At 41.6% G+C, this 12474-nt stretch overlaps 1 long non-coding RNA gene across 2 annotated transcripts; it reads left to right on the top strand.

Annotated features, from left to right (window-relative positions):
• Positions 1-3111: 3111 nt before the first annotated feature.
• LOC125023406 lies at positions 3112-7923 on the top strand. 2 transcript variants are annotated; one of them, XR_007114598.1, is made up of 5 exons: positions 3112-3130; positions 6504-6641; positions 6870-6905; positions 7094-7360; positions 7685-7923. It is a non-coding gene; the product is annotated as an uncharacterized LOC125023406 (long non-coding RNA). The 2 variants fall into 2 exon arrangements; XR_007114597.1 differs by lacking the exon at positions 3112-3130 and adding an exon at positions 6077-6143 and having other exon boundaries at positions 7685-7922.
• Positions 7924-12474: the final 4551 nt, after the last annotated feature.

Raw genomic sequence — 12474 nt, 5'->3', positions numbered from 1 at the left:
CTCTTCTGTCCTGCTTTTTCTTTTCTGCTCGATCAAAGAAATCTTCGTCTTACTCCTGTCCTCATTTCTAACTGGGATTATTGATGCCCATGGACAGGCAGCACAGTTGCCCTTCAGAAAACTGTCCCATGATGCACAGCATAATGCAGGCAATCTCCCTCCTTCCTACTACCTTTATAGTGACAGCTTGTACATCTAGTGAGAATGGTTTTGAGGACTGGCTGGTAAGATTTCTAACCTCTATGTCATTTGTAACAACCTTGACCCAAAAAGTGAGGAGCAAAACTGCATTAAAGGACTGAAAAGTAAGGGTATCTTTAGACTCTGTGCTTCAGCTTTAGGCTTCACTGGTGGAGGTACCTGTTTGTGATAAAGTGTCTAATGCCTGGATCACACCAGGTAAATATGTTTTCCACTGGGGCACTGCCTCTATCCACACTACTCCATCGTGTGTCAGACAAGTCGTGCAAAGAACAACCCAAAACTCTTGGTAAGATTTCCCAACGTGGAGGGATGCACTGAATAGTTATGTACAGCTGATTGATAAGCCAAAGAATATGTGTATTCTTGTGGGCAGGCAGCCCGGGCTGCAAGGACACCAACTAGGTTTAACGTGTGGAGATGCCATGGTGAGTATGTGGCAAGGGATTTTTATTCAGTATGCGAACTTGGCACACTCTCAGCACTATTATTCTGCCGTTAGCCTCCGTTATCATAGCACTGACCCCCTTGGGCCCCCCCCCAAAAATCAACTACATCTATCCCATAGTTCACGTATGATAGTGGATTTCCTCTCCTGTCTTTTTTTCAAAAGTCCTTAAGTTCAAGGAAACGTTTCATTTATTTCCCACCCACCCTCAAGTGGAAGTTTGACTGACATACCTCGAGGCATCAGTACATTTTGCTCCAAGTTTGAACACATCTGGGGTTGCATCACACATTTATGGAATAGAAGTCGTTTTCTTTTTTGCCTTTGCTTCAAAATAGTGTTATAGGACAAGCACGCTGACATAAAGTTCAATAAATTGGTTTTTGGCTGTCAGGTGAAAGGTAATGAGCTTGGAGTCTCTTTCCCCCTGTTTGCCGTGCTCTCTAATTGTTTTGGTAAATGGTCATTTAGATATTGTCATACTTTGCCAACAGCTCATATATTGCCAAGAAAATGTCCTTGATCCTGGTTCATCTAGAGTATTTGTGCTGCCCCTGAATGCAGAGTCCTGAAGGCTAAGTACAGTGTTTTACTTCCAGCAGCACCTTCAGTAGTGCTTTTGTTTTGTTTTTTTTCAATTTTCTAGTCCACCATCAAATTTAGTTTGTTGGCTGTCATTCCAGACGTCCTGTAGGATAGAATGTTGGTAGGTTCTTCCATTTCCATAACAATTGTTTGTGTGAACAGTTTCTTTCATGGTCTGGAAATCCTCTCATGAAGCTTTTCTGTATTTTAATTGGAATATTTTCATCCCCATCTGTGTAATGTAGTGGCACTAGGTTGACCTTTCTCTACTTCAGAGGAGAACAACAAGCATGGTAAGGCAAAATAAGGCCTTGTTTGAGTTGCTATATACCTATCCCAGCTCCCCATCGAGTTTTTTCTCTTGCATTTGGACGCTATGGAATTAATGTCAGATAAGTTTGGGAATTCCCTGCCCTCTGCATCTGCTGGCAATTCCTTTGCCCTCTGTGAAAAAGGCGTTGGTTTGGCCGTCTACATGATACATGTTCACTCTTCAGAAGTCCGTCATTTAGTTGGCCTTCATGCAGGATGGGCTGGAATTACATGTTTGTTCATCATCAATCTTTAATCCATCCTGCTCAACTCCGACGGGGCAGCGGACTCTCCCCGCTCCACTGTGACTCTCTGTCTCCTCTCGACCTCTCATACGGTAGCCCTGAACTCTGTCCCTGTCCGCGGGGGCAGCGGGCCCCTCACCCGCATCACTCTCCTCTCTGACACCTGACTGCAGCTGATACACACATCCTTCCTCTTGTCTTTATACTTCTTGTCTGAGCACTCGGAATTGTGACTGACTGGACATTTTGAGCGGCCTGAACTTCAAATCCAAATGACAACATCAAATTTTGATCAGTGGCCAAACCATTTTTTGTTCGGGGGTGGGGGGGTTCTTGGCCCACTATTTCAGAATCAGGACTCAGCTTTATTGACCATGTTGTGAACGACAATGCAAGAATTTGACTCCGATCACTTTGATCAATGGTACAACAAAAATAAAGATCAACACTATAAGCATGAAAATATAACATATGAAGGAAAATAAAATTTCAAGGACAATTACGAAGAAAAACAAATAAAAAGCTTTTATTTAAATATTTCATAATTCTCATCCACAAATAGGCCTATTTTAATTATTTTTTTATTTAATTATTCCCATAATTTAATGAAGGTCTCCTATCGGCGGGCACGTCAGCAGCAACAAGCTCAGCTGAAGACTGGAAAGACTTTTGTTAAAGCACATGTCGTTTTTCTAACCTTTAGGGTCTCCATGAGTAAAAGAATGTAGTTTCTAACTGTCCCATTCTGATACAGTTGATTCGATCTAACTGACATCAATGACCTCACATTTCTATCTGATACAACCTTGGAAAGAGGAAATGCAGCCTGAGGTTCAAACTAAATAGCTGTCGTTTCAGGAGAGGACTTGTCTTGTGTTCCTTTCAACACACTAAAAGAGACAGTCTAGGACTTAAGTCTTTTTTTAGTAATGTTAATACCTAATCTAAAATCCGCAAATGTTACTAAACATGTGTTATTAACTGGATAGTTGTAAGCGTTGTGCGTACTGCATATAAAGGGTTAATAAAAAAAAAAAACACACAAAGGCTAAACAGACAGAGTGGGTGATGGGTCTAATTACTCACATGAACAGACAACATAGAAAGCATAACAACAAGTAACAGGCAAATATAAGTTCCAATGCTTACTGCCTTCGCCATCACACTTTAACTAGTTTCATGTTTGCTTTCCCACCAAGGGTTAACTCAGTTTGTTATTTGCTGTGGCTGGACCGGAGTGACAAAATGGCTTAAACCCCCTGCAAGGTGTGAGTTTGTTGAAAAAAGAAGGAAGTAGAACAGAGACTATCTTGGTACAGAGCAGAGTGACACGTTGTCAGTGCTGGATGTGAGGAAGGGACACACTTTGCTTCATTGCTGGATTATTGTGTAAGTACATCACTGAGTGTTGTCTAAGAAGTCACCCAAAATCTACACGTGTCCAGCTAGAGTGACATGAGGTGACTTCTCCACTTCATATCATGTGTAAAAATAGTTGTGAGTTCAGAGTGGACAAGAGCTGGTTTAACCACTGCAGTGGTGTGAGTCTTCTTACTTAATTGCAGCAAAGGATGGGACTAATCAAACAGAAAATGATTCAGGACAGTAAAGCCCCACATAGATTCACTGTTTTCTTATCATAGGCTACAATTTAAAGTTTCTCCTTCAAAACAAAAATGCTTGTATTTTTCAAAGGGTCAAGAGAAGGTTTTTGCTTGTCATTTCAAGCATATATTGAGAGGAAGAGAGACGTTCCTCCAGGACCATGGAGCTACTTGAAGACATAGTACTAAGTACAATACTAGAAAATTCCCTCTGAAATTTTTGAAGGGGGCTACGGGAGCTAATTTGCATTGCCGGGGGTAAACCGTCTCAGTCATCATGGGAATTAGCACACTTTGCCAACATTGCACAATTAGCTTAAGGTTAGCACAGTTAGCTTACAGTTAGCTGAGCATGTTGTACATCCAACTACTCTCCTGAGTGTATCTGTAACTGGTAATAACATAGTTTCCTGTTGATGTTGGTGCAAGTGTGTGTGGCGCTTGCGCTGCTTGGCCTAGTTTGTGTGTAGGTAAAAACTACAATACCTGTGTGGTGGGAGTGTGTGTGTTGTGTGTAATTGTTGTAACATAAATGTATGGGACAACAGGGATCATCTGTATTAACGCAGAAAACATCTGAATTAATGAATTGGTCCGCACTGTGGCCCCAGAGCTGCGGCTCAGGGTTGCCGTGGCAACCTCCACATGGTCGTCAATGACGACAGAAGCGCGCGGAGCCAGGACACAAAAAAGAGCGAGATTTCCCCCCTTTTTGCTGGTTTCACATTTTGGCTCACTGTGACACAATGGTAGCTCCTATCAGAAAAACAAGCAGACCGTGGGCGTCCTAAGATATTCCTGAAGACTTCAATATGTTTTTTGTCCTTGAAGAGTAAATTTTTTTTTTTCTCAGAAAATCTTTGCATTGAAGTGAATGGAGAGCAGACAGGTACTTTACAGTGAACAGAGGCTCACAGTTTAAATTCTGTACGTCTCACTGCTTTGCTGAGCACATTGTGAGAGACACAACAAGTTTGTCTACAGCTGTGGAAAAAATCATGTCTCTAGTGTGTAAATTGTGGCCAATGGGAAATTTATCGCAGTTTTTCGCAACTTACGTCTCTTACGTCTTCACCCCGAGCCTCCAGTCTACAGCAGCAAGATGTAGACTGGAGGCTCGGCCGTTGCCCCGTAGCCCCTAACAAGGGACTGAAGATAAAGAGGATGTGTGCAAGCTTGTGCAGACAACAGTGTCAACAGTGCAAGAACAAGAGACAAACACTACAACACAAACAGTACAAAACACTTGGAAGACAATGCAGCTAGAAAAAGACATTACACAGAACAGAGAGCAGCACAGACTGATAATCAGACTAACAGAGTATGAGTTAGGATGGTTGGAAACATTTGACTGATCAGCAGCATCATGTGTGCAAGGGATGCAAAGATGTGTGCAAAGGACTGACAGGTTATGAGTATAGTTGTGATATTATTGTGGTTGTGGGTGAGTGTGTTTATGTGTTTGTGTTGTGTCCAGTCTCCGTCAGTTCAAGAGTCTGATGGTTTGAGGAAGGAAACTGTTCCACAATCTGGATGTGTGGGCCTGAATGCTCTGGTACCTTTTCCCAGATGGAAGGAGGGAGAAGAGTGTGTGAGGGGTGTGTGGGCTCATCCATGATGCTGGTGGATTTGTGGATGTAGTGTGTGGTGTAAATGTTGCTGATGAAGGGTTGTGAGACTCTGATGATCTTCTCTGTCCTCACTATCTGCTGCAGCATCTTGTGCAGTTCCCAAACCAGACAGTGATGCAGCTGCTCAGGATGCTCTCTATGGTCCCTCTGTAAAATATGGTCAGGATGGGACCACAAACTGATAGAAAGATGGAGCAGGGACCCCCTACTACTGTGTATATAGTCTAAAATTCTAGTTTAGATCAAACTGGGCCTAGTGCCATGAATAAACACACCTTGTTATTGTACATTCAGTACTAAGCTGTTCAAAGAATACACAGGTTCATATTTCATGTTCATATTTTGTTTTGTTGTCATGGTAACATTAATAAACATACCTAATATATGACACAGAATCATTTGTGTCTGATCTAAGTGCCATGTCTCCATGAGTATAAAGAATGTAGTTACTAACTGTCCATTCTGCTACAGGTTTATTTCTATCTACTGACAATCAATGACCTCATCATTTCTATCTGAGACACCTTGAAAAGAGGAAATTCAGCCTGAGGTTCAAACTAAACGTCTGCTGTTCAGTAGATGACTAGTTTGATGCTTTCAGCTTTCAGCACACAGCAGAGAAACAGTTTTGTTGCTGCACAAACTACTTGACTTTCTGAAGCAGACATTTCTCTAATGCAACATTCTTCATTGTTACTGTTTGATATTTACTCACTGCATCATACGACTATGTGCATAGTGCAACAAAGTCTTGATAACTATTGATCAGAAATGATCTTTTCAAGGAGTCAGACATAAAATGATATAAAGCAACATGTGAATATCACTTCCAACACTCATTGTCTATGACCTCACAGTTTGACTAGTTCTACATCATCTTTACCATCAAGAGTTAACATAGTTTGTATTAGCAGTAGCTGGACAGGAGGCGTCAACATGTTAAACCGAGAGCAGTGGTCTGAGATGTTGTGGGGGCTGGATGTGAGGATGATCTCATATTGATGTGAAGTGTAACTTCTTCTTTTCTCACGGTTCTTTCTTCCTCTTCAGATGCTGTAGTTGTTGCTTCCTAGTATGAAGTTGAAATCTTTGTCTGAAGCAGAGTGACACGTTGTCAGTACGTGAACTCAGAACAAACACAGTACAACTCAATACAGTCATGATGTACTGGATATATACAATATAACACACACAAATATACTTACAGTCAACAATGTGATTTTAGGTAAAGTGTTGAAATAAATATTTACTCTGAGTTCGTATAGTTGTAGGTTTGATAGAATCAAGTGTGAACTGAGTTTGTATTTGCAGTAGGAGGACAGGAAGTGTCACAGTGTTCTGTGGTCAAACCCAGTGTAGTGCTTTGAGTTTTAGTGAAGACAGAAGGAAATGAGATGGACTAACAGGACAGAAATAAAACAATTAGCAGAACCCCAGTGATCTCATACTGACATGAATCTTCTTTTTGTCCTCACAGTTCACTGTTTCTCTTCATAGACTGCAGTTCCAAGTTTCTCTGGATACAAACAGGAAGTATTTCTCAGGTACAACAACAGAGTGTCAGTGCTGGATGTGAGGATGGGACACACTTTTCTGTGTGTGCTGTTGTTGACCTGTGAGTACCAACTATTTATCTTCATACATGTAGGCAGGGTTTTGACAGGTGATCTGATGTAGTTCAGGAGCCAACAACTGTGTTGAATAGTCACAGACAGATAATATTGGTTCTTCATTTGTTACATTTTATTCACTAATCTGGTACCATATGAAACTGTAAATGTCATAAGAAGCCCAGTTATTTTTAAATATTTCTTTATTGTTGAAGTTTTGACTTTTATTTTAGTGTTGGATACACTCCTCTACTGTGGACATGCTCAAGGTCAGTTTCTCTATTTATTATTTTTATTCATTCAAGATTAGTCTGAACGTAATTCATCCCTGAATTGTTTTGTCAGTATATTTATTACTTTAATCTATGTATCTAAACAGATTGTAGAGTAAAATAGAAGTCAGTTTATTTTATGTTGTTAACTGAGTAAAGTTGAGGAGAATATTTTTTGGTTGTAGATGCTGTGCTGACTACTGACCCCTACTGGTCACCTTTGTTCACTGGAGAGTCTGTTACCTTCATATGTGACATGAAGGAAGGAAGAGTCACAGACTGGAATTATAAAATCAACAAGGATGGTCGAGAATTTACTCCCTACAACACACATCAACGCTAAACATTAAATCCTCTGTCTCCAGGTCACAGTGGTGAATATCAGTGCTGTGGTTACAACAAGAGATCAACTCAGACAAAGTGTAGTAAAACTGTCACTTTAACTGTATCTGGTAAGATCTCATTGTTTATTGTCTTATAAATATTATTTGAATGTCATTGAATTTGAGACTTTGATCAGGACGTCTGTATTTAAAATAAAATGACTTCATGTAGCTCTGCCACCATGTTGAAATGGACATAAATCACAGCTGCTTCAAAGTATTTAAAACTAATTATAAATATAGTGGCTTTGTCTGTTGAAGCATCCATCCTTTTGTCAAGTTAATTAAAGTAATGAAGAATTCAGAAAAGTATTTTACTGAAAGTGGCAGGTTGATATGACAGAAAATCTGAACATATATCAAAACATTTTCTCATTTTATTTATAACATCAGATAAACCCAGGGCCACACTGACATCAGGACCAACAACCATACCAGTAGGAGGCAGAGTGACACTGACCTGCTCTGTGGAGCCCTCTGCTGGATGGAAATATGAGTGGTTCAGACGTAGCACAGACACCTCCGAAGTTCAAGTTATAACAAATGATGGAGAAAACAGAGTTATCAGTATATCACAAGGAGGAATCTACCGGTGCAGAGGAGGAAGAGGAGGAAGAAGAGAACCAGTTTACTACACCGATCACAGTGATCCAGTCACCATTAAGATAACCTGTGAGTTCAGTTATTTAGTTTGAAATATTCATGATTTTATATTTTTCATTGGAATTATTGATGACACCTACAATGTTGAGTTTTCTCTGTTGATTTCATGTTTCTATTTGTGTCCCAACTGTTCATATCTGGAGACAGTCCTTCCTTATGGCGCTTTCATCCAGTGTAAGCAAGGTGCACAGATGTGGTGGGTGTGGTTATATGTGTGTGTGCTTCTGGAATAAACCGAAAATGAGAAAAGCCATCAATAAAACAGCTCACGATGTGTTTAACCATAACACACAACCCGAAATAAAAATAAAACAATCATTAGCATGAAATATATGATATGTATATATCATATACAGGAGAAATATCCATGACATGAATATATATCACATATTTAACTGACAACATAGAAAAACGGTCAGTGGCATAAATATAACATAATCAAATGACCACTAGTGGCTGGATCTGGCTAAGTCACCTGCTCTGTCATGCAGCCTTCAGAACAGAGGTGATAACAGTTCACTGTGAGTCACAGAGCCACAAGATTCCTCTTAGGATGATTTGATTGTGGAACATTACCCCTCTGATGCATGAATTATGATATCCTGAGTCAAGATTTTGTTAAAATGTGTTTTTACTGTTTTTAGGGCATGAAAAAAAAAACTTTTGTTTCAAAAAACAAAACAAAACAGATTTTCAGGAAGTTACAGACATGTCCATGCCAGTTTAAACATAATGGAAGAATGAACCAAACTGATATTTATCATAAATCCATGAGCACTTATGTCATTGTATGCTTTGGAAAACACTTTAACCTACTTTCAGACACTTTAACATTCTATAGCTCTATTGCTAAAACCTAAATAAGAAAACAAACATGTCAGCTAAATTCATGTTTCAAAACATCTCTAAAAAGAACAAACAAAAGTCACTGCATCACTGATTTTTTTAATGAACCTCAATGAAAGTTGGCAAAGTATCCAGGGCACAGTGTCACACTGCACTGCATGCAGATGTATTTGGTCTTCCGTGTGCATGCAGCATCGTGGCATCTGTTTGCATTTTTGACCTGGGTGAGCTTGGGCCAGTGATTTCCTGTGCTCAACCTGACCTCACTTGGTACTTTGGTCACTGTTATGTGCTTTGCTGGAGGTGGGGTCCCACTAGGTCTTCCTCTTCTGCTTTGCTGAAGGGAGCAAGCATTTATCAGTGCACGGGCCACAGAAGCTTTGAAGATGAGGAGATTCATCTTTTCCCATCCAGACATCAGGCAACAACAACAGCATCAAAAACACTCGCATGTACCACAGCTTGTTTCTAAAGAAATCGCCTAAAGAAATCGACTGGTTCTCTTCCCTCAACATTCACTCTCCACTCTCCTAGAAAAGGGGGCAAGTCTCCATCAAAATTGTTGTCTTTGAGTTTCCAGACATATTTGAGAGCTTGAGTGCAGGCAGGTGCCTTGTAAACATTTCTCTGGGCAGGTACCATGCAGACATTTTCCACAGCTCCCTCATCATGCAGACCTCCCTCTGCATCCTGGCCTTCATCATCTTGACTGTCAGCATGCTGACTCACTGCATCCTGACTGTCTGCATCTCCTTCATCATCCTCATCTCCTACGTCTCTATTGTTCTCTGGCAGCCACTCATCATCACTGTTCTCACTATACTCATCTGCACTTGTGGTCTAAAAATATGACAAATTGATCATTTTTACTAACACAAACTACAACTAATCTGCACAAAAATGTATAGAAAAATGTATGTCTTTTAAAACTAACTTATAGGCACACCCAAAATGAAATGAACTGCAACCAAAATAGTCATAATAAAAGATGAATGAAGATGGCGGTGCCCTGGACGGCTGCGGCTGCATGCGCTCTCGAGAACTTGCGAGCATTTGAAGAAAATACGGCGTCTAGCACGCTAGAAACAGTGTATCCATCCAGTAGCTTCACTGACTCCGATCATGATGAAGTGCTTCGAAAGGCTGTTAAAAGAACACATGATGCTCAAATGCAGTTCACGAACATCGTAGAAAGGTGGCCTGGTTCAACGCATGACTCGTTCATTCTGACCAACAGCATGGTTGGGAACAGGCTGGAGGCTGGCACGGTGCGCGATGGGTGGCTTCTCGGTGAGTAAATATATCCGTTTAATTGCCCCCAAATGTAAACCAGTACAATGCCCATTTGGGCATGTGCGCATCAAATACGGTAATTTCTTTTTCCCTGGTGGAATTAGAGTTGCGGGGCTTTCTAACAGGCCTTCTTCTTGTGTTCAGTAGCGTCAATAAACGCGTGCTTAAAGTAGGAAATGTCACATTCTATCAGCCGCACTCATTATTAAAAGTGTGATCAGTCTTGTCCTTTGTGTTCGTTTCCCAATAATGCACCCACAACAATTGGGGAAAAAGTTGGTGCGATTCATTCAAATGGTGTATGAACAAAGGAAACTAAATTTCACATGTTTTCTGCCTTCATTTGACCCCAGGGGACAGTGGCTACCCCCTGAGAAGGTGGCTGTTGACCCCTCTCACCAACCCCAGGACCGATCAAGAGAGGCGGTACAATGACCTCCATTCCCGAACTCGGGCAGTGGTGGAGAGGGCAATCGGCCTGCTGAAGGGACGCTGGCGCTGCTTAGACCGGTCGGGGGGAGTGCTGCTCTACCGACCGGAGAAGGTGTGCCGCATTGTAATGGCATGTGGTGTCCTGCACAACGTGGCACACCTTCACGGCATACCACCGCCAGAGCACATCCCCCACCTGAGGAACCGGATGCCGGACCCGTCAACCTCGCCCCACCCCGGGAAGCGATACGGGCCCGGCAGCACTTCATTTCAACCATGTAAAGAGGCAAAGACACAATTTAGTTACTTATTCACAAGTGCATTTATTGCCTTGCTAATATCGCCAAGGCCGGCAATTAGCTGATCCAGACGATCATTGATGCCATGGATGGCTCTCACAATCTCGTTTTAATAATATTTTTTTTTTATTTGTAAAGCACTTTTCATATTAAACAATCCCTAAGTGCTACAGAGTAACAACAAAATTGAAAACGGGTTTAAAAAGCCAAAACACAGCGATACGTTTAGGAAAAGGCTTTTTTTAAAAAAAAAAAGATAGGTTTTCAGGCCTTTCTTAAAAGAGTCTGGTGTTTGAGGAGCCCTCAGGTGGTCTGGGAGGGAATTCCAGATGTGAGGAGCAGCTGAGCAGAAAGCCCGATCACCCATCGTGCGAAGAAAACGTTTTGTGACTCCAGCACCGCTTGGGTGAGAACACGGCCAGTCGGGCGGACGTCAGCTGCTGGCGTGGAGTCGCCGGGGCGCATGCTGCCGGTGGAGCTGGTGGAACCGGTGGAGACAGCGGGGTGCTCGGTGCCGGCGGAAGTGCCCTCTCCTGGGTCATTGTCTTATCGGAAATAATGATAATAAAAAAAAATGAAGTGACTAAACATGAGTCAATGTGTTTAATATCCTGCAACTTCACGCACGAGCTATGTGTATTGTGAACAGCCTATTGTACGACCAGTATAATGACAATATTTCTTAGTTTTCTTAGTTTTTACACATTTACCTTGGGGATGATCTGTGTCACCTTCATGAGCTCCCACAACTCCGAGGAGAGCTGTGTCACCCATTATGGCGGCCACTCTCTGGTCGAAGGGGGTCAGTTCGTCCCCTCCTGACGCCCCGCCCGTTGCGGTCACGTTTCGGTGGTGTGCCGAAATCCTCCGTTTCACCTCCACCTTCATATCGGACCATTTTATTTATTTATTTTTACCTCCAGGGTTCTCCTAGAATAGAAGGATTGACAAGACATTTCAGCAGTGGTCAATGAGTGTGGCTTCCTGTCGGCCATCTTGGATTCAGAGGAGGTTCACTTGTAGTTACAACAACTAACCACTGAATGAACCTAAATGGAGGGTGGCAGCAGAGAGCATTCTAATGGCCGATATGCAACTCCTACATAGAAACCATTGTATATGGCAGGAAATGACTTTTAAACAGCTGTCCACTGTAGTGACCGCTATGCACCAGAGTTACCTTGATCAACGTACATCACCCAGTGTTTAGAGAATGTTTGTGTTCTGGTTTATATCAGGACAGTTGAACAGTATCAAATCACTGTACAGTGTTTATTCGTTGTATAGACATTTTGTTCAGCACCCACTATTTAATGTATTCAACCTAACACCACACTGGTGTGAGGAAACTGTTGAGGTTGACAGTTTAGCAACAACAGCAGGAAATGCAAAAGTATATAAATAAGTTAGTGAGCACAGTGAATGATGCCTGTTGTCTTCTTGTTAATACATTAGCTATCATGTAAGTGTGATGATGCCCAATACTGGCACTATCACACCTCTCTGTGTGAAGAGGAACTGCCAGTTTCTTTACAGGCCTTACTGAGTGAACTGTACAGCACAACTGAACAACACACAGGTTCTTTCAGTGCTTTGTTTAATTGATTCCCCCTCTATGTATAGAATCTCTGAAGTTTCAGTAGAAATAAA

This window comes from Mugil cephalus, chromosome 1 (assembly GCF_022458985.1).
Source record: "Mugil cephalus isolate CIBA_MC_2020 chromosome 1, CIBA_Mcephalus_1.1, whole genome shotgun sequence".
In the NCBI taxonomy this organism is placed as follows: domain Eukaryota; kingdom Metazoa; phylum Chordata; class Actinopteri; order Mugiliformes; family Mugilidae; genus Mugil; species Mugil cephalus.
The sequence above is the reverse complement of the archived record's forward strand: the minus strand, read 5'-3'. Positions and strand labels throughout refer to the sequence as shown.